The 22,349-nt window shown below is 37.8% G+C and overlaps 1 pseudogene; it reads right to left on the bottom strand.

Moving 5' to 3' along the window:
- Positions 1–9,629: 9,629 nt before the first annotated feature.
- On the bottom strand, positions 9,630–21,510 carry LOC150060483 (cytoplasmic tRNA 2-thiolation protein 2 pseudogene; annotated as a pseudogene).
- Between the last annotated feature and the right edge of the window lie 839 nt (positions 21,511–22,349).

Below are 22,349 nucleotides of genomic sequence, written 5' to 3'. Positions count from 1 at the left end.
GGAATTAAAGAGCCTATTGAGTTCAAGGCACAGGACTGATAGGTCCAGTCACCTATCGTCCAATTTCCTTTCCTGCCTTCAATAGCTCAGGGACAGTCATCACCTGGGAAGTAGGACTGCATATTCCTCTGCCATGAAGACAAGATGGCACCAGTTAAATCCAATTCCTTATCATTCACCACATGGCTAAGATGGCTAGGTCCAGTATCCTTCTGTCACTATGATGTTCAGGCTTCTTAGGAATTGTCATCCTGCCTTAGGATTAAAAGTGTATGCCACCACACCTGGCCCATGTGTTTTCCTAACAGCTATCACAGCCAATCTGTATCACAACAAAAGTTGTGCAAGATGGACTGTCATAGAATATGTAAAAGATTGTTTTATTTTATAAGGAAGTAAAATGATCTTGATACTGCTCCTAGGATGGATGAAAACTTCCCTGATTTTATCCCACTCCTGAAACCCTTGCACAAAGACGAAGTTCTTTATTAGGGGTGGTCTGATCTCTTTCTGCTAGTCTCTTTTGATCAATGCTGCCTCCTAGCCAAACCCTCACTTCATATCAATTAAAGCTTGGCCTGCATTTTGGCTTCATCTCATTTCTATTTTTTGCAAAGTCAGAATTTCCTGCATCTAATACTGTTATATGGCGAGAAAACACAGAGGCTACACTTTGAGAGGTTAAATTCAGAGTATTTTCAAGAAGACCAGCTACTGCAGGCACACTCTTGTTGTTAAGGCCTGAAGCCATGCAAATACACTTAACAGTATCAGAAAACTGAACTATGAGAAATGGAGATGAAAGAAATAGCAGAAAAACAATACAACAAACCAACTCCAATGGAGAGCTGAAGTAGAACACCATGTTGAGTGGGAGGAAGGCAAGAGACTGAACATGAGCAGACAGGAGACTTGCGGCATGTCTCAATGACACATGATCTCATCTGGGCCTAAATAGGGTCAGGTCAGGGAGCTGGGTCACAGTGAGCTTGAGAGTTCACTCTCCATGACTTTCAGAGCCAGTGATCTATTTTCTGAGGCCCCATTTCTGCCTCTAGTAATTCAGGCAGGCCCATTCCCTGGGAGGTGGGACTTTTCTGCCTCCACTGTGAAGACAAGATGGCATCAGTGACAACTAACATGCTATCTTTTGCTTCATGGCCAAGATGGCATCAGTTAGATTCAGCATTCCTACTTCAATATTGGCTGTCCATTCTCCATTGAACCTATGTATAAAAATGGATAGATCACTTTGGGCCTTTGGGTTTTTACCCTCAAAGGGTTTACACTGCATAAAACTCTGATCAAACAAATTATGCTATCCTTTTCTCTTGTTAATCTGTCTTTTGTTCTAAAGCCTTATTGATGGGAATAAAAAGGGATCATGTCATTCCCTTCCTCTGCCACAGAAACTATCTCTTCCTTAGTTCCCTCATTAATAGTAACATATAATTTTTAGCACATTAATTTTTTTTCTGAACAGAAGTCATCATTTTTACTATATTTTGAAAATGACCCTTTAACGTTACAGTTCCTAAGCATGTTAAAATTTGGGAAAGAGAACTGTCCAGCTTGCCATTTGGTATTCTCACATAGCTAACTCCTTTAGAAAGAAGCCATCCATACTATTGGCACAGTCTCCATACTCTGCTTAGTATCTGCAGCTCTCCCATAAACACAACTCCTTTCTTTTCCAGATGCCACCACAGCTCTTTTTCCTGCTACCTCCCTCAGATCTTCTGCTTCAGTTTTCATTTTCCAGGAGTGTAATCCAAGCTCTGAATGCTAGGGCTGCCTGTTTACTCTTTTCATAGACAAGTTGTTATTAACCCCTCTCTCTTAAGATTTGGTTCACTGCCCTTGTCACCTTCAAGAACATTTGAGCTTACTACTTACAGAGAACAGCTCCAGTACCCCAACTCACATGGGAGGTACTATCCTGTCCCTAACAATTCAAGCCTTCAAGGAGATATAGCACGTATGAGAACTGAAAGGAATATTAGAAAGTGTTTCATTCAAACCATACCTGTGCAGCACAGGGCATGGATATTTATTACTTTCACTAACAGTTCCGTATGTGGGGAGCACTTCACTTCTGAATGATTTGTTTCTTAGGCACAGAAGTCCTGGATTCTCAAAGGGGCCATCTCTTCTTTATACCTTCAATTCTGAGTACCCGGGGAAGGATTGACCTTAGAGGTGTCATTCTTTATGCAAATGAAAAGAAGTTGCCTCTTATCCTCATGCAGATAGGAAGGGAATAAGTCCCTGGATTCACACCATTTGTAACTTCCAAACCTTTATTCATCCCACTTCCTAGTGCTGTGTCACTATGACTTAGTTGGTTAAATAAAGCCTACAGTTATTAGGGATTTTAACATTCTTAATATGTTTTCCTTAACAAAATTATTTTAAGGCAATTAAGCATGGCTAATGTAATACAGAGATATGTTATATATAGGTATTTCATATTTTATAGCAGTTTTCAGGCTGTATGGAAAATGATCATTAATAACATGATTTGTTTGTGTCTTAATGGAATAAAACTCTAAAACACCATTTTTCTGTCATAAGGAACTTACAGAGACAACAATTCCCCCCAATTCCATTTTAATTCTCTAAATTGTCTAGCCTATTTGTTTCTTATTTCTTCAGCCTCATGAGTGTAAGATTTGAAAGTCATCTCAAAGTCGGGCCTTCTTGCTTGTGTTCAATACAGATGATAGAACGGATAATAGAAAGCTCCAGGCTCATTTTTACCTCAATATAAAATGAAAATACCTAATTAAATAACTACTAAATGTAACAACTAGAAGTTGCTACAAGTAAAAAAAATGTTACATTGTGACTAGTATAGAAATACATTTTCCTTGTTTTTCATAGAGCAAGAGTACTGCTATTACTAAAATGTAGTTTTCCCTCAGTATTTGTGATTGCTTCTAAGACTTTTCATGGGTATCAAAGTTGGCAAACACTAAGGACCATTATATAAAATGTGATATATATGTATATAGATAATCATTCCATATGTTTTCAAGTATTATTTGAAGTGATACAAATTAGTAGAAACACAGCAATTGGGATGTTACCCTGAAGAACTTGCAAATGGCAGGCAGGGAATGCTGATAATCAAAGACTTGCCAACAAGGAAATTGGGTTAGGGATATACAAAAGAATGAGGAAATTAAAAGCAGTTTTAGAGGACAAATTCTCACTATTTATCCCAAGACCAGGCTTTTCTGTTTGCTTCCCCATGCCTCTGCCACCCCGTGACATATTATTGCTGCATATTCTTTCTTTTCTTCCATATTTCTTTTCTAATAAACTTTCCTATCATATTTACTATGTTTGAGTTTTGCCTGAATTCTTTTCTTGCCAGACAGAAGAATCAAGGTTGTTTACCTTCCCTAAACTTTCTGGTAAGATATTTAGTACAGCAGGAATATAAAGGATTAAGTATGTCTTTTTCTGACTTGAATTCATTCAATGGTTACAGTAATACCTACTACAATGAATTGCTGTGTTGTATTGTTCAGAAAATAATGACAATCACACTATTTGTCATAGCAAAGATATGGAACCAACCCAGATGCCCCTCAGTAGATGACTGGATCAAGAAGATGATGTGGTATTTATACACAATGAAATTCCATGCTGCCATCAGAAAGAATGACATGCCCCATTAGTAAAGAAATTGAAAGACTTGGCAAAAATCATATTAAGTGAAGTAAGCCAGACCCAAAGGAACATAAGCACCATGGTTTCCCTCATTTGTAATAATTAGTACACATCTAGAAATGTCCTAGCAGAGGATTATAATAGCTCAAAATCTAGATACATAAGGCGATATAGGATGAGGCCAAATGAAAGGACTTCCAGGATATGGAAACAATAGCTTTATAATGTGTGATTGCTACTCTTAATGAACTAAGTTATTTCCCATCTCTTTTTCTGCCCCTTGGTTATTCTCATATTGTTACAGTATCTGACCTTGTTTTCTGGCATATTGTATATATGCTTATTTGTTTATTTGAAATAGGAAAGGGAAGGGGGAAAAAGATGAGGGAAGGGGGTGGGGGGAGAGAAATGGGGACAAAAACATGAGAAGGGGTATCAATGTATAAGAAGTTATGCACCGGGGCCGGGAGTTTGGCCTAGTGGTTAAAGTGCTTGCCTAGCATGCATGAAGACCCAGGTTCGATTCCTCGGTACCACATACATAGAAAAAAGCCGGAAGTGGTGCTGAGGCTCAAGTGGTAGAGCTCTAGCCTTGAGAAAGTCCAAGGACAGTGCTCAGGCCCTGAGCTCAAGCCCAGGACTGGCAAAAAAAAAAAAAAAGAAGTTATGCACCTTCTATCTGGAAAATATAACTTTAACCTCTCTACTTATTACAATAAAAATTAAAAAAAGAAAATAATGACAATCAAAACATCTAAGCACTTTTTGTACAGATATAATTTTAAATGAGTATTTTGGATTTATAGTTTGTTGACTACATAGATATGGAATCCAAACAGGGGGGAAGTGAAATGCCATATCTTCTATCAAATGCCATCAGATTCCCACTAAATGAGAGCTATTTTCACTGAATCTTTATTCTCCAAACATAAGCATACACACAATTATTTGATCATCATAATTCCCTGTGTGAGCTCCATTCACATATTACTTTCCAATTAAATGAAGAGACTCATCATAGAGGCATACTTAACTTGACAAGATTTTACTGAGAGCTGTGTGAGACTCCTATTCCATTTAGTTTGACTCATAAGCCTATGAGGAAGCATGGATAAGGAAGAGTGAATGAGATATTCAAAGTCACTTCAGTCAGCTTGGAATTGAAATTGGAATCCTCAGTGTTCTTGAGTCTCCAAAAACAATGCCTTTCCCCAGGTCTCAACACACCCAAATAAATGATTTGATCAAAGTTGGTGAAGGAGACATCCATCATCACTGGTAGTGACTTCCTGTGAATATGAAATTAACCCAACACAAATGAACTGAAAAAAATCTCGCTGGATATCCTGTTGACACATTCAGGACTATGGTCATTATGTCTTGGGTGAGTCTTGTTTTTACATCTCTGTTTTATGACAAGTTGGTCACTTGGTTCACTCAAAGGGCAAATGTCACTTATAATTAACACCCTAATATAAAATTCATAGCTGCCTAATGCCAGTTGAGAGTTCCTGCTTTGTGAACTCTTACACTTCTGAGGGAAAATAGGCCTGGAGAATGTGAGACCCTGAGTGAACGGAAATATGTCACAATAAGTATTCCATCATTTATTATAATATGTCTAGTAGTACAGATTGCAAAGTTAAAGTGTTGAGGATTTTTTTACAATAACGATCTATATCCTTTAGCTTTAAAATCTAAGTGTTAGCTGAGTGACAGTAGCTCACATCTGTAATCTTAGCTACCCAGCAGGCTGAGATCTGAGGATCTCAGTTCAAAGTCAGACTGTGCAGAAAAAGTCCTTGAGACTCTTATCTCTTCTTAAGCATACAAAAGCCAGGTTTCAAAAGCTCAGGGACACAGCCCAACCTTGAATTCAAGCCACTGGAATGGCATACACACACACAATTAAAGTTGTACACTTGTCTTAGAGATGCTTGTATTTGTATCTATCTATATAGATACCATATAATATATATTTAATTTACACATATAATATATAAATATAACACATTCATAAAGTGAAATCCCCTAGAAACATAGGTTCAAAGAAATAAGTCTACTCATAAGGGCCAAAGATAGGTTAATTTGAATAACTTAGATCATTGAAATTGGGAAAGGTATTTGAAAATTATTTGAAATAATCTAGCTAATGATTTCAATATTTTATTCCTCTTTTCTTATGTAGACATGATTTTACTACATAGGTTTTCTTACTGTAATAAATGAAATCCCATTTAATATTTTTATTCTGTTTTAATAAATACCAAAAGACCTAGAATCTCAATTCTTTATTTGACACTTAGGTTTTCCTGATCTCATACCAAATAGATATGCATTAACTTCTTAGTAACCAGATTAAAACAAGAGGGAATGAACAGATGGATAATTCAGACCAAAGCCCTGTCTGCAGGTCTCCATATATAAAACATGCATGGAACAGGGACTTTTTTATATTATTATTATCTTTAGTGATTTCTAGAGGAGATTTTGTGACCTTTTTTTTCTTTTTCTTTTTCTTTTTTTTTTTTTTTTTTGGTCTTGGGGCATGAAATAGTGCGTGGGTACTGTCACTGAGCTCTTCAGCTCAAAGCTATTATCCTACCCCCTGAGCCACAGTGCCACTTCTGTTTTTTCAGTGGTTAATTGGAGATGAGAGTCTCACAGACTTTAGTGCCCAGGCTGGCTTTGAACCTCGATCCTTAGATCTCAGCCTCCTAGAAACTAGGATTACATGAGTGAGCCACTACACCCGGCTTTTGTCACTCTTTTAAAGTGGCCTTTTCACAGTACTAGTTAAACAGATATGTTTAAAGCTTCTTAAAGCTGTAGAACTTTAAAACATATCTATAATTCTAGAACTGAAATTAAGATGCTGAATCTTGAGCACTGTTCTATTGATCTGCCACCTACCAGTGAAGTCATTGAGATGTGTTCTGAGAGTTTGTGAGGAGTGAAGAGCTAGCTTGAGATTTACTCTGCAACCCAGGGCTAACAGTTTCATTTCTTATACTGAATAGGAGAAATATAGTTATTCCCTCTATTATTCTGAAGTAGGCTTGGTGTGCTTTCTTTTATTTTCTTAAAGAAAAAAAAAACATGCTTTTGCCACTCCCCTTACACTTAACAGTTATTTCTAACCCCTAGAACTATTCTGCAGTTTATCTCAAACTTTGCCAATAGCAGTTGTTCACCTAGGATATCAATACCACTGTCTCAAAACTCAAATTAAACTTCATATTCTTCAAAATAATATAAGATAGTTAAGCATCCTCATCTCCAATGTAGGTAAAGTATAAAAATATAACTCTTGCTATAATACTTGGTACATGAATGGGCATTATTTAGATATATTTATATATATATATATATATATTTACTTCCTCTGCTTTGGTATCTCTTCTCAGAATGTATTTTGTATCCCATTGCTACACTGTCAGGAAGTTGTGGTGTATATATCTGTCTACTGCTTCATCCCATCCTCTCCAGCTTTCAGCTGGAAACAGTGGGATTTTGGAAAAAAGGGAGGGCCACCGCTTGTCGCTTGTTTCATTCTAATACCTGACACAGTGCATGGGAGTTGACTGGGCAGGGGGAATATTAAAAACATGGCTGAAGAGCAGATTTGTACCAAATAGAAAAGGTTTCATTAATGGAGGAGGTTTCACACAAGGACAAAAGATGAGCTAGGAATTCTTAACATTTATTAGAAAAGCATTTAGTGGCTTGGTAGTTTTTATATGTTATATAATTAATCCATATGATATTCAAGTAGATATTTCTGCTGGATTGGGACATTGCTGACAAGACTTTTATTTATCTTGCACTAAATTATACAAGTAACAATTATTAGAACTGTAATGATAATGACTTCTTCAAGTACAATTTCTAGGACTGTCAGGAATCCTCTTGATGTATACATACATACTTATGTGCACGTGTATGTGTATGATATAAAGAAACTCAGTTCTTTTGCACACCTTCATTTCTTTCTTTATTTTGTGTAATACTGGGATTGAACTGAGGGACAATGTACTGTCCCTGGGCTTTTTCCCAAGGCTAGAGCTCTATCACTTGAGAAACAATTCTACTTCTGGCTTACTGGTAGTTAGCTGGAGATAAGAGTCTCATGGACTTTCCTGCTCAGGCTGGCTTTGAACCTTGATCCTCAGATCAGCCTCCTGAGTAACTAGGATTGCCAGAATGAACAATCAATATTCAGCTTCTTATAGACAACTTCCAGACTCCATTAGTGGAAATAAGGGACCATTCAGATATGTTGCTCCATCAACTACCATACTATTAGTTATACTCCTAGAAAATAATACATCTTGGTAGAGCTCTAATTTCAATAGAATTGAAGCAGTGTGCATCTCTTGATGAACCTGTCTTATTCTCACTGGTATGTTCCTAAAAAATGGAGAAACAACAGATGTAGTCAAGACATAGATGTCTGTATTATTCTTCCTTACTGAATCATTGGCATTTAAAAGTCTGCTCCATTTTGGGGCTGCATTAATTGTGTTTATCTAACTAATATAATTCTCTCTCATGAGCAAATGCAGGAGTCCAGAAGTTATGTCTGAAACCTAAAAATTCTTTTGAGTTTTTATATAATTAAAAGTCCAAAGAAAAATCACAGTTCATGATTCATGAAAATGCACGAAATCCAACTTTCAGCAACCAGGATTACTTTTATTGGACTGTGAACTCACCCTTTAGTTTCTGTGTTGAATATGTTTTCATTTGTACTCCAGTGGCAGAGATGAGTGGTTAGGTGAGACTCCTTATGGACTGCACAGTCTAATATGTTGACTGCGATCCAATCTTTTAAAAGGAAAAATTCCTAACCCTTAATACAAAGATCAGATAAGGATTGTTTTCTCTCATGGCTTAATTGGATAATTCTGTATTACTTCTTTGCTCATTCTTCTTATGTGAGTAGATTTTCTTTCAGTGTTCTGTAACTCATTCTTTGCTTTTATAATCATAACAATGTGATAGGTATAAAGTCATATTTTATGTGTCTATGGCATTAAGAAATAAAACTTTGTTTTAAACTTTTCCTACCCTTCTACTTTGCTTCTGCTTACCACCATTTCCTGAAATTAGGTTTTTTTTTGTTTTTATCTATTTCTCAAGCACCGTTGAAATATAAATTTATTGTATCATTGATTATGTACTGTGTTGCAGAGTGAACAGAAGTTAAACTACCCCAGGAGTTCAGGGTTCAGTACTTGCAGTGTCACAGTTGAAGACAGAAATGATTCATGGATCATTTTCTGGATGGAAGGGCCTGGAAACTCACTCTGTGGGAAATTCCCCAAGGATATATCACCTGTTAGGCAGAGTACTCTGTTACACTCACTCATATCAAAGTTCCTCAAGTTTGTGGAATTAAAAATAATAAAAAGAAGTCCCAGAATATTCTCATTTAAACATAATAGACATTTCTAAAAGGAACAGTGATCATTGTCATCCTTCATGCAGTGTAGTAAACATCCAGACCCAAAAGAAATTCTAGTGGATAATGGGTGAATGTATATCAAAGGTACATTAGAACTCATTCCTATATCAAAGTGACTCTCAACTTTAAGATTCATATATATATATATATATATATATATTATCAGGATAATGTATGGGGGGTTGCAGTTACATTCACCTGTTCTTTTTTATTATCAAAAATGTTTTTATTTATACAAATAGACAATCACAGGCTGAGCCCATCTTTCCTTGCCTCCCTGCCCTGCCCTTCTCCCACACCCGGCCAGGCTCAGCTCTGACCCAGCTTAGCCTCCCTGTCACTGTCCACGATCAGATACTCCTGGACGTCTTGCATGGCCAAGTCCCTCTGCCTACGGAACTGGGCCTCGGCCAAGGTGTAGGGGGGCAGACAATCCTGGGAAGGCACGTCCTTCGTGATGACTGGGCAGCTGTAGCACAGTTGGTCAGTGACGCTGGCTGGGGTCTCCTCCCTCCCCACAGGTCGCCCCGCAGCAGGCCTGGGCCCTGCCTGGTGCGGCCCCTGCCTGGGGTGCAGCAGGGTAACATGAGAGTCCCACACTCAGCCTGTGGTGTTCTTGAGAGACGCAAAGAGGTCTGCGCCCCAAAGTCAGTGGCACTATCATCCCAGTCGATGTCCAGCACACACAGGCAGAGGAGGTAGTGGGGGCCGGGGGGCCGGCACCACAGCCCTCCCTGGGGACTTGACCAGTTTCCCCGTACCGCTCGTCCAAGAACCCCATGTCCCAGGCAAGGAAGGCACCTCTCTCCAGGGCCAGGTTGGTCATGAGCTTGATGGCCAGGCGGGTGCAGCTGTCTCCCACCATCACCTTGGAGTAGCCATGGACTCGAGCCACATGCAGGATCAGGTGGGCCCGCAGGGTCTGCAGAAGCTCCTCCTTGGTGGTCAACGACTTCACCTAGTTGGACAGTCTGCACAGGGCGGCAGTGTGAGCAGCTGTCGGAGGGCTGGACGAGGCCTGCGTGAGGTGAGGAGGCCTGGGTGTTGGGCAGGCACAGCTGCTCCTCTCCAGGACTCTGGCTGGGGATGCCCTCCCAGGCCAGCACATGCTGTTGGTGCAGGAAGGTGTCCACAGCCACCTTGTAGGTCCCCTCAGTCCCTCCTGGCTCCTGCGAAGAGCGGTGAAGCACCGATGGCAGCAGGCTGAACACCTCCTCTAAAGCCACCACATGCCACGGGAAGCCAACTGGATGCAGGATCCGCTTCACCTCAGCCAGGGTTTTGGCTCTATCCTAGGGGCACTGGACACAGACTGCTTCCTCATCAACAAAGACAATTCCCGGCACAAAGCGCAGGCTTTGGGCAGAATCCTGACTTAGGCCCTCAAGGACTTGCCAGACCATGGAGCTGGAGGAAGGCCCCCCAGACCACGCCAAGAGCACCTTCTCTCCAGGAAACACGAGGCGGTTCTTCCCCAGCATGGCTCTGAACTTGTGCACATAGAGGGCCTCGAAGCAGTCCCTGCAGAAGGCATTTCCAGCTATGATGACCACCACTGGCAGAACTTTGCATTTCATGCACTTCTGCTCACCCCTGGGCCTGGGCAAAGGCAGGGTGTCTCCGGGCCCCGGTCTACGTAGTCCTCGCAGGCCTGGCACAGGTTGGGGGCCGGCCCCGCCGCAGCCCCCGCACCGCCCAATTCTTTTATTCTTAATCATATCCTTCTTCTAGGTACAATTCAACACAAATTATATTCAATACACATTTCATGCTTTAACTTTTATCTCATCCCTCCCTACTTTCCTTCCTCTATTACCTTACTCCTCCTTAAAAAATGATGCCTGCTGGTAGATAATACCTGAACTCAGGTGAACAAAATATATTTTTTGACAGCTAAAGAAAGGGAATATTTATATCCCCTTTATTATAATATCATTTGATATATTCAATTTACATCAGTTATTTAGCTAAAACTTCCCATCATTTCTGAGTTAGTAATAATCATAGATTTACTCATACATAAGTACAAATGAAAATGGCTAATGTTCATAGAGGACTAGTGATTAACTGTCAGGATAAGATAAGATATGGACTATGAATGTAACTAGTGTTTAAAGCTCAATTCATGTTTTCCCTAAATAATTCACTTCATATCTACTGGATTCCAATTGAACAATTTGCCAAATTCATGCGAAATTTTAGAAACCTCTTTTTGAGTATCATATGCCAGGATTTGATAAACATTTTAGTCAGAGGAACAGATAATATGTCTGTCTTTTTTCTTTTCTTTCTTCCTCCCTCCCTCCCTCCTTGTCTTTCTTTCTTTCTTTCTTTCTTTCTTTCTTTCTTTCTTTCTTTCTTTCTTTTTTTCCTTCTTTCCTTCCTTCCTCTTTCTATTTGTCTTTTTTTCAATAAACTTTGAAAACATACAGCTAATTTTTAGCTTAAGAATTGTATAAAACCTTAGGCAGTAGGTTGTGGGTTTTTATTCATAGCCTTTTGTTTTTCTTCATACATCTAGGCTCATTTGAGAGTACTCAAATGAGTCAGTCTTGGGTCTTGAACTCAGGGCCTGGGCCCTGTCCTTGAACCAATTTTTGCTCAGGGCTTGCACTCTGTCACTTGAGCCACAGCACCATTTCTGGGTTTTTCTGTGTATGTGAATTGAACACAGGGCTTCATGCATGCTAAGCGAGCACTCCACCACCAGGCCACACTCCTGGCCCCTCAGTCTTTTTTCAACACTATAGTAAGTACTGATGTTTCAAAACAGTCTCTCTTCACTCTGAAATAAATCATGATATAGTTTAAGTGAAGCCTACTGAAAATCCTTTGCTTAGAATATCTTTGTTGTAGAAATAAAGAACAGAATATATAGACGGTTAGAAATGACCATTTTAAGCTGGGAGCCGTGGCTCATGCCTGTATTCCTAGGTACTCAAGAGGCTGAAATCTGAGGATCAAGGTTCAAAGCCAGCTTGGGCACAAATGGACCTGAGACTCTTATCTCCAATTAACCTCTAGAAAATGGGAAGTGGGGCTTGGCTCAAGAGTAGAGTGGTATCCTTGAGCTGAATAGCTCAGGGACAGTGTCCAGGCCAACTTCAAGTGCCATGACCCACCAAAAAAAAAAAAAAAAGAAGAAAGAAAAAGAAAAAAAGAAATGACCATTTCACTATAAACAAGTCTTCTATTGAATATAAAAGTTAAGGGGCTGAAGCCATGGAAAATAATGGTCAAATTTAAAATTGAGATGAAATATAGAGGAACCAGAAGAAACTTGGATATTTTGAAAATAATAAATCAATTTTTTAATAAATTGATGCCTGGAGGTCCGGGAGTTTGGCCTTGTAGTAGAGTGCTTGCCTAGCATGCACAAAGAGCTGAGTTCGATTCCTCAGCACCATATACATAGAAAATCTAAAAGTGGTGCTGTAGTTCACATGGTAGAGCACTAACCTTGAGGAGAAAGCCCAAGGACAGTGTTCAGGCTCAGAGTTCGAGCCCCAGAACTGGCAAAAAAATGATGCATGGAGAACAATGGAACATAATAGAAGAGTCAGATGAACTCACAAACACATAGCCATCTAATATTTGATAAGGGAGCCAAAAGCACAGGCTGGAAGAAAGACAGTCTCTTCAACAAAAGGTGTTGACAAAAATGGCCATCTATATGAAGAAACCTGAAGCTGGATTGTTATATATTGCCTTGCAACAGAATCTATTTAAAATGGAACAAAGACCTCAACAAAAGCCCCAGACCATCAAAATACTACAGGAATGGGTAAAAGAAACAGTTGGCCTCCTAGGCACCGATTGAAACTTCCTAAGTGAAGAACAAGACTCACAGAAAATCAAAGAAAGGCCCAATAAATGGGATTTCATCAGACTTAAAAGCTTCTGCACTGAAAAGGAGAGCTAACAAGATAAATAGAAAGATCATGAAATGGGAGATTTCTACCAAGTATGCATTAGATGGGGACCTCATAGCCAAAAATTTATTTAGAACTTAAATTTAAGTCCCCCCAAAAATAAACACTCAAAGAAACAATAACCCATTTCTCTCTTAATAAAAGATTTCTCAGAACAAGAATGGCTGATAAACATATGAAACAATGTCCAACATCTCTTCACATAAAGAAAATGCAAATAAAAGCAAATTTGAGGTTTGACTTTGTCCCAGTTAGAATGAGCACTATCAAGAAAACTAACAATAACAAATGCTGACATAGATGTGACCAGAAAGGAACTGTATTGTATTGTTGGTAGGAATGTAAACTTGTTCAACCAATTTAGAAAGCAGTATAGAAGTTCCTCAAAATACTAAACATACATCTACTCTATAACTAGGCAATTTCACTCCTCAGCATTTATCCATTAGAGCATAAACAAGGCCACAACCAAATGCATGTATTCTGCAACCTTGTTTACCATAGTCAAAATATGGAATCAGCTCAGATGCCCCTCAATGGACAAATGGATTAAGAAAATATTATTTATACATATATATCATATGTGAAATATATATATATATTTATATATAGAAAAATCCTATATGTATATACTTCCATATATGGGAATTCTCTATACATTCTATATCTACATATCTGTCTATATAAGCCTATATAGAGAGATAAATTCATGTATACATACACAGCACCATATATATATATATGAATTCTATATGTATAGTTCTATACATATTATATATGTATCTATAAATCTATAATAGAGAGAAAAATTATATATATATATATATATGATTTCTACTCATCCATCAGAAAAAATAACTTCTATTTGCAAGGAAATGAAAAGGCTTGGAAAAATGTATATCAAGCAAAGCAAGCTCGATCCAAAGAAACATAAATTTACAAGGTTTCTCTCATTTGTGGTAGCTAGATGTGTCCATAAATCTACAAATATATGCACTAGATGGTTAAAAATACATGGAATATAATAGCTTATACAGTTTTCTAGGTATTTACACACAGTGAGACCAAAGGAGGATATTCTTAGGAGCAGAATCCAATGATACAGTACCTATGTCATTTGCTCATATTCTTTTCCTTCTATATTACTTGCCTGTCTTTGGGATGATAAGAGGGGGTATAAAAATGGTGGGACAAAGTATTTGCAAATCCAGCAGTGATAATCACTAAACATTAAGTTGAAAAATGAACTATACAACTGTATGTGGGGGGGATAAAGACAGGTGGGAAGTACTGGAAGAGAGTGAGGAAGGGGGGACATTGTTAAAAAAAGAAATGTACTTTTTACCTGACTTGTATAACTGTAACTCCTCTGTACATCACTTTGATAGTAACAATAAAACGTGATGGAAAAGAGAAAAGAAAACAATGAAAAACTATTAGTAGCCATAAAAAAGCAAATATTTACTGATAGTGGAAAAATACATAATGACAAATAGCTAACAGGCAAAAACTTACAATTTTCACAAAATCTAGAAAATTTGCACAGCATTTTTTCCAGTCCTGGGCCTTGACTCAGGACCTGAGCACTGTCCTTGGGCTTTCTCAGGGCCTAGAGCTCTACCACTTGAGCCATAGCACCACTTCCAGCTTTTTTCTATGTTTATGGTTGAGGAATCGAACCCGGGTCTTTGTGCATCCTAGGCAAGCACTCTACCACTAGGCAAAACCTTGGCCCCAGCATGGCATGTTTTAATAAAATAATATGCATAAAGAATATGCACATACATATTAGGTTTGGGGAGTAGAGAGTAGGTAGGCTTTCTACCAGTTGAACAATGCCCCAGTCTTAAAATACAATTTTCTTTTGCCTCTGTTTCTTGGATCATTTGTATGTAAGTCAGGGGTTTGCTAAAACATGTTCTACAAATATGGCTGATTTAAATTTGAGTTTTCTTATTCAAAAATTAGAATTTTCTGTCTGTGTCACATAGTATCTTGAGTTATACTATTAATCACATCAGTTTTTTAATTGCTACCACATATGAAAATATAGCAATATCAAGTTTAGTTGATAAAAAAAAGTGCTAGAAACTGTGGAAGTCTGACATTTTCTCTTTTTCATAAACTAACAAGTTACCATGTTTCTGTTACATGAGTTACTCAGCGAAGACATGAAATTTATGGGTCAGAGAAAAAAGACAAAGATCCTTACTAAATTTAACAAAAACAATAGGCAAAGATTAATTTAGGTTCCTATATGTTTGGTCAGGTTCACCATATCTTCCGTCTGGGTCACAAAAAGGTTTCATCCTTAGAGTGTGTACATGCTGCAGGACAGGTTCTGTGAGCTTGAAGAATTGACTGTAGCGAGTAAAATCAATCTTGCTATTTGTCCAAGGGGAGACATTACCTCATTCCTCAAGTTTGCTCTCTGCTACCAGGACCCTGAGAAAATTCCTGATGACGGATTGTCAAGGGGGTGCAGTTTTGGTGTTTCCAGTAAGAATGTACAGGGCCATCAGATGTCCTGACATACCTCATAATGCTATGCAGTATCTGAGCATTTCAAATGTTCTTCTGAAATAGTTGATCTGAATCAATATCTGAATATTGTTAAATTCTCAGTAACCTGTGTATCACCAAGTCATGCTAGTCGTAGATCATTTTTAGTCCTTTATGTCGAGTGAGTTTTATAGTCTTGTAGGGTATTCTTGCCATTAAATCGTCATATCAATGAGAGTACTAGAAACTCAATAATATGTTACTATGTTTGTGCAAAATATGGTATTTCTTTTTTTGTCTGGTTCTGAAGCATAAACTCAGAAACTATGTCCCTGAACATTTTTGCTTACAGGTAGACTTACCATTTCAACCACAGCTCCTTTTCCATTTTTTTTTTTGTGTGTGTGGGGGGGGAAGTAGGAGATAAGAGATTCTTGGACTTTCCTGCTATGGTTAACTTTGAAAAGACATGTTCAGATCTCAGCCTCCTGAGTAGCTAGGGACCCAAATCAAACTCTAATATTTGTTTAAGAAATACTTCCCCTCTTAACTTTTATTATTTATTTCTTTGTTTATTTTGGTCAGTTGTGAAGCATGAACTTAAGGCCTGAGCACTGTGCTTGAGCTCATTTACTCAAGGCTAGTACTCTACCACTTGGAACCTCTGTGCCACTTCCAGTTAACTGGAAAATTTTCTTAGTCAGGCTGGCTTTGAACTGTGATACTCAGATTTCAGTTTCTATAGTAGCTAGGATTACAGGTATGACTCACTAGTGTCTACTTTTATTATAACTCATTTCTCTATGTCAGAATAATTTCTTTTGATTCTTAACAAGTTCTGCACTTGTGTTTCACACCACATTATTTTTATTACCTCAAATGTAAAATTTATTTTTGAGGCTGACAATGGAAAACAATTGAGTTTGGGTTCCCCAGAAAACAGACTTCATGTGAAGTAAAGACTTAAATGTAAGTAGTTTCATTTGGCAAGCCATTCTGGCAGCACTAGCAGGGAGATATAAGCGATGTGGAAACACAGATAGAAAAAGAAGGAAGGTTACCAATCTGTTAACAAATTGAGCTCATTGAGTTAAAAATAGTTCCAGTTTTTTGGGAGAATCAAATTAAATAGATACCTCAGAATTATCTACCCTGAGTTATAAGGGATTTGGAAATTAAGCCATTGCACTACCAACATCTCTAGACATTTCACAAGTAATTTTATTATTTCTTTGTTTTTTGGCCATATATGATATTTTGTGACTCTGTGTGGCCTAGAATATGGAATTCTGTTTCCATCACCTCTGTGCTTAGATTATAAGCATGTATCTTTATGCCTGAGTTAAAAATACTTTTAGTAGTGTAGGCATTGTTATATAGATATCAGGAAAAGGGCTGAAGAAAAAGTAGTCACTGTTGCTCTTGAGTATCCTATTCAGGCAGTAGAATATCAAAGCCTGGGAGACATTGATGAGCAGACTGAGAACCTTCTTTCATAACCTTAAAATAATTTTTTTTAAATTTCTATATTGTCTTTTCTCCGAGCCATATCCTGAATAAGCCCAACTCAACATTCATGTCATTCTACAGAGAATAAATAAAATGGGGGAAGGAAGTCACAGTGCAATGACTGCAAGTAAAAATATTATATACACTTTACCAGAAAATACAACTGCATAGACATATTGGTAGGAGCTCATGAATCTATCTTTGAAAGATTGACAATTCTTAAAGTACTTAACATAATAAAGATGTTGAAGCAGCTCTGTGTATGAAAATTGTCCCATTCTAAGTCCAATATGGTTTGTTAATAGACATGTCTAACTATGAAAATAGAACCACCCAGACCTTGTGTATTAAGAAACACTGTGTGTGATATGTCTCACTGGTGGAAACTAAGGGTGTATATATTCAATATCTCTAAAAAGTATCTGCCGACTGGTTGAAAGCCTCAGAAAGCATAATGTAATCAGTATATCTCCAGTTACAAAAATAAAAAGGGAAAGGAATTTTTTTGTGAGAACTCGGCTACATCACATGAAGCACCAAATGTTGGTTGTTTTAAAGGACAATGAAGAATATATTAAAAGTAATAAATAGTTCCTGTAGCAAGAGGAAGGTGGCAGAAAAATATAAATCTTTTAGTTTCAAGTATCCTTAAAATTATGTTGAGGATGTCAGCCCTCATTTGTATATTCTCGTATTGAAGGTATTAAGCTGAGGGGAGCTGCAGCAGAAACAAAAGTTCAAAGACACATGAAGAAATTCTTCCTTAGGAAAATAAGTTTAAAAATAGATTTTCCCCTGGCCTACAAAAATAAAACAATGGAGCAAAATTCTGCATTGCATTTCATTCTGGAAGAAAAGGGACTCCATTTTTATTGTACTTTCTTACTATAATACTGTATATTGTAATGGCTTTCTGGTTTTTCTTTTATTAAATCCTTATTTAAGCTGCTCATATTAAGTTTTTTATAGGTTTATTGTTATCAATCTACTCAATGTGATCACACATAAAAATAACAGTTTAATGCACTAATAATGTATATGTGAACAGAAGGCAATACATAGAATCACACTATGAGAGAGATAAACACTCTTTTCCTAATCTAGGCTTTAATGCTATTTCCTTATGTTTAAGAAAAGGAAGTGACAAGCAAGGAACACTATTTAAAATTAGAATTTATAATTATTATGAATAAATAAAAGGAAGTAATACACTAGAGAGAAAGTATATGTGTGTAGGCGTTATTTTCGATAAGTGGATCAGATATTCTTGTCTCAGATGAGGAAAATTCTTAAATCTGAGCCATGAGAGTGAGCTAGTTACATAATAATGTTGGGCAAAGAATGTTCCAGGCACAGCATTCTAGTAAGGTTAAAAGCACAGTGGTTGGAATGAATTTGATATTATTGAGGGAAAGAAACAAGGCTGCTTTGTTCACAGCAAATCAGGGAAACAGTGGGGTGAAGAAAGGAGTCAAAGGTCGCTATGAATCATCTTGCAGACTTATAAGGGGTTCAAGTCATCACCTAGTATTCTGATGCCTACTTCTTCCTTCCTTACTCTCTGTTCTGCATCTTAAATCCCACTTGCCCATAACTCTTAACTTGGCACAGTGAGAAGTATGGCAAGAAAACAAAGAGATAAGGAATAAACAGGATAATCTGAATTGTATGGCATTACCATATAAGCATGAGGAAACAGTTACATATTTATTTTGTATCTCATTTTAATTACAAAAAGATGCAAATTAATGGAGAAATAGGAGTAGACATATAACTCAGGTCTTCCGATGACCAATTCAGCTGCATTCCTGGAAACATGATGTGTGTGATTAGATCATGAGGTAGTAGAACAAAAAGGGACGCAGGAGGATCTTGGCATTAGTCCTAGAGGACTAGCAACCTGAAGTGGCATATCATCTATTGATATGAGAATTCGAATACGTATGACCTAGAACCACTTCAACTGTGCCCAGGGGAGCATAGGACTGGAACCAGCTTAACTAGAAAAGAGATTAAGAAGTAAAATGTTAATAGCCTTGCAATCAATTTTCTTCTTCCCATGTGCTCACTGGCACAAGCTGCTGTCCTCATATGGCCTTTGGGAATAGAGAATGGAAGGATTCTTTTGACTGGCTCCATTTACATGTTTGAACTCTCTGTGAACACAATTTCAAGTGTGTGGGAAAATGAAGTCGCATTTCATTAAGAATAATGAAAGGGGCACTTGGAGTCTGAATTTCTATTGTGGTTCGAGGTAGCTATGCAGCTTTTAATCAGCCTGACTCTTTCATCTGCAATGTGAAAGAAAATACACTTGGTTGTTTCTGAATGTATTAGAATGTATTAATTTTTTTGACTTTTATCATGATTTTTTTTCCTGAGAAGCTGTTTTCAATGTTATTACTATCATAAAAAAAGAAAAAAAAATAGACCATCTCCTTTTTTTATCCAAATCACATTGTTGCTGTCCTCAAACAAAAAACCTTTCTCTAGTAGCCTTTCAAAGTTCTTACTTCTAATTCTATTTTTATTAATGTTTGGTAAAAATAAGAGTTGGAGGCTTATATCTTTTTATTACAAATATCCTTCAATTTAGGATGTGCCCTGGGAACTCTGATGTTGAGGGTAGGAGATTGCTAAATAATTATTAAAATTGGATCTGACAAAACCATTTAGTAGTGTTCAGTCTTTCTGAGCTCAATGGAGTATTTTTATCTTCAGCAAGTTCTTTGCATGTCTGGTCTGCTTTTCATAATTTGAGTAATTATTCTCCTATAGCTAAGTGAAGTGGCTGATTTCAGCCAACAATTCATAACTGTATTTTTATAATACTGAGCATTGCTCTTTGGGATCACTTGGAACACATGCTATTTACAGCAAAGTCATGTAAGTGTCTTAAAATTATACTTTAGACTGATCCCATTACTTTCAGAATTCCCCAGCTTGAAGAAAAATTTATCTGCTAATTTTCTCATGAGAATTCTCTGTAAGGTTTATCATCTATTTTGAGGTCTCCCACATTGTTTATTGCTGACCAAACATGCCTTATCAGCAAATGAATTTTCATGAAAATATTTAAATATTACAGTCTTGTGTAACAACTAGAAGAGATTATGATTTCATAAAGACTAAAGAACAATAGAGAGAGAACATGGAAAAGGAAAGGAAAATGCATGAACTGTAACACTGCTTAAAGAACTTGAAGACCTCTAAATAGATCTTGAATATCTAGCAGTTCCTATAACCATCATCTAAGGTCTTAGCTTTTCTATTCCTTTCCATTAGCCACACCATTCTTAGAATCATTTTATAGTCCTGTGTGAAAGCATATTTTAAGAGGATTGGATTTAGCAAGATTTCTGTTGCATTCCCACCTCTAGCCAAAAGTAGTCCTCACATTTCATAAAATGTAAAGATACTTCCTAATCACTGACTTGAACTACACAAAAGTGTAGCGCAATAGCCAAATACCGATTCCTGTGTTTGAGGAACTAGGCCTTGATGAGTTTGATGAGGCGGGAGTACAAACTGTGAGGAAGTTAAGCTCATAGTTTGTCTCTGAAAACGGATGACTACATTCTATCATTATGGAAAGTTGTAAATTGAATGTGTAGCTCTTGCATATGTGGGTAGGTGGTGGGGGATGGAATTAGAAATAAAATGTAAGGAATGTCAGTATGACATAATTGCAATTAGGAAAGAGAAGCAAAGTATCAAGGACAAAGGGAGAAAAACAGATGTGGAGATGTGAATGTGTGAAGGTCACTGTGAACACAGGGTTTAAAAGCAACAGCTGCTCTCAAATTTGGGCAGACTTCTCAGGAGGACTTGTGAATACATGATCTTGATCTTGGTCTCACGCTCCAGAGTTCTGATACAAAAGGTCTGGGTAGATATCTCAAATCAGCTAATTGTGTTGCTGCTGTTTTCTTGTGATAGGGCTATGCGTAGATTGCACTACTTACTTGTATATTTTGTTCATCCTGTTGGATCTCAACAATAGGATGAACAATGTTTGTTTGCATTCTTTCGGCTAGCTGCCTTTTCTTTTTCTGTGTAATTCTTACACCTCTTTCTGCTCTACCTACAAGTACCCAGCTTTTCAACTCTGTGAATTCCTGTTATCCACAAACTTTTCTACTGTTTAATAACTACTTCTCTGATGCTGACTGACAACCTCTAGTGTGTTCCATGATTTTAATATGTATGCCTTATGCCTGCTGCTCATGTGTTGCTCACATGCTCTTTTGTTTTTATAAACGCAATAGGGCATTGACAGCTTCCTGACTCAGGTGAGTAAAAGACAGAAGGTTACTTACTGCAAGGTGAGGTGAAGCTGCCTGTGGAGGAACTAGTTTGGGGCAATGTCTTTTTTTCTGGGGATTCTGCAACCTCCTGGTATCTGACTTCATCCACTGCCATGTATAGTTCCTGTTCATATGCAAAAAGAGTGGGAAGTTTGGACACTTAGGTCATATAACAGAAGGGTGGCCATTAGGAATTTCCCTGATCACTTTCCTTAGTATCTATTTGTAGTGTTTATTGTCCTCGCCACACTGTTTGCTATCATTTCCACTTCTCCCTCTTACTGTTTGTGAGGACCCTGATTTAGCAGTCTTTCCTGATTCTCTCAAGGCAGAGGGAGACAGCCTTTCTGGCCCCTCTTTAACAGAGAGCCTGCTGTGAGCACCATGGCGCTCTGACAGCCTCAGTGCCAGGCAAAATGTCTGGGGTCAATATCTGCCTCTATACCTAGGGTGTGTGGCTCAGGTACTTGAGCAGTCATTTTTGTCTGTTGTGAGTCTTCTTGGATGGGCAACTCTGAGCCCAGTGCCTGCCTCAAGTGGATTTTCTCAGAGTTGCTTCCTAACCAGTCCTCAGCCAGTTCTCCTAATAGAGCATCTATAGACCTGTGTTACCATCCATGTGCTTTCTCAATCATTGTTCTTTCTAAATCTACTTTAAAAATTCTATCAAAAAATGGCCCTTCAAAAGTTGTTACCATGCAACATATGTGCTTATATGTATAGGATTCATACTCGTTGTCACCTCTTCCATCATTTTCCTTATCTCTTCTGCCTCTTCTCCCTTCTTGTCTACTTTTTATACATATTACCTACTGGTCTACTATTTGGAGCCATTTCCCTATTAAATCTCCAGCCTCTTCAATTTAATTTTGGAATCCTGGATAAACTGATACCAAGCTCAGCTTCACTGTCTTCAACTTCCTTTCTTATCTACCTCATTTCCCACTAAGCCAG

The sequence above is a fragment of the Megascapheus bottae genome, chromosome 7 (genome assembly GCF_031878675.1).
Source record: "Megascapheus bottae isolate mThoBot1 chromosome 7, mThoBot2.hap1, whole genome shotgun sequence".
NCBI lineage: Eukaryota > Metazoa > Chordata > Mammalia > Rodentia > Geomyidae > Megascapheus > Megascapheus bottae.
This window is presented reverse-complemented; position numbering and strand designations above follow the sequence as displayed.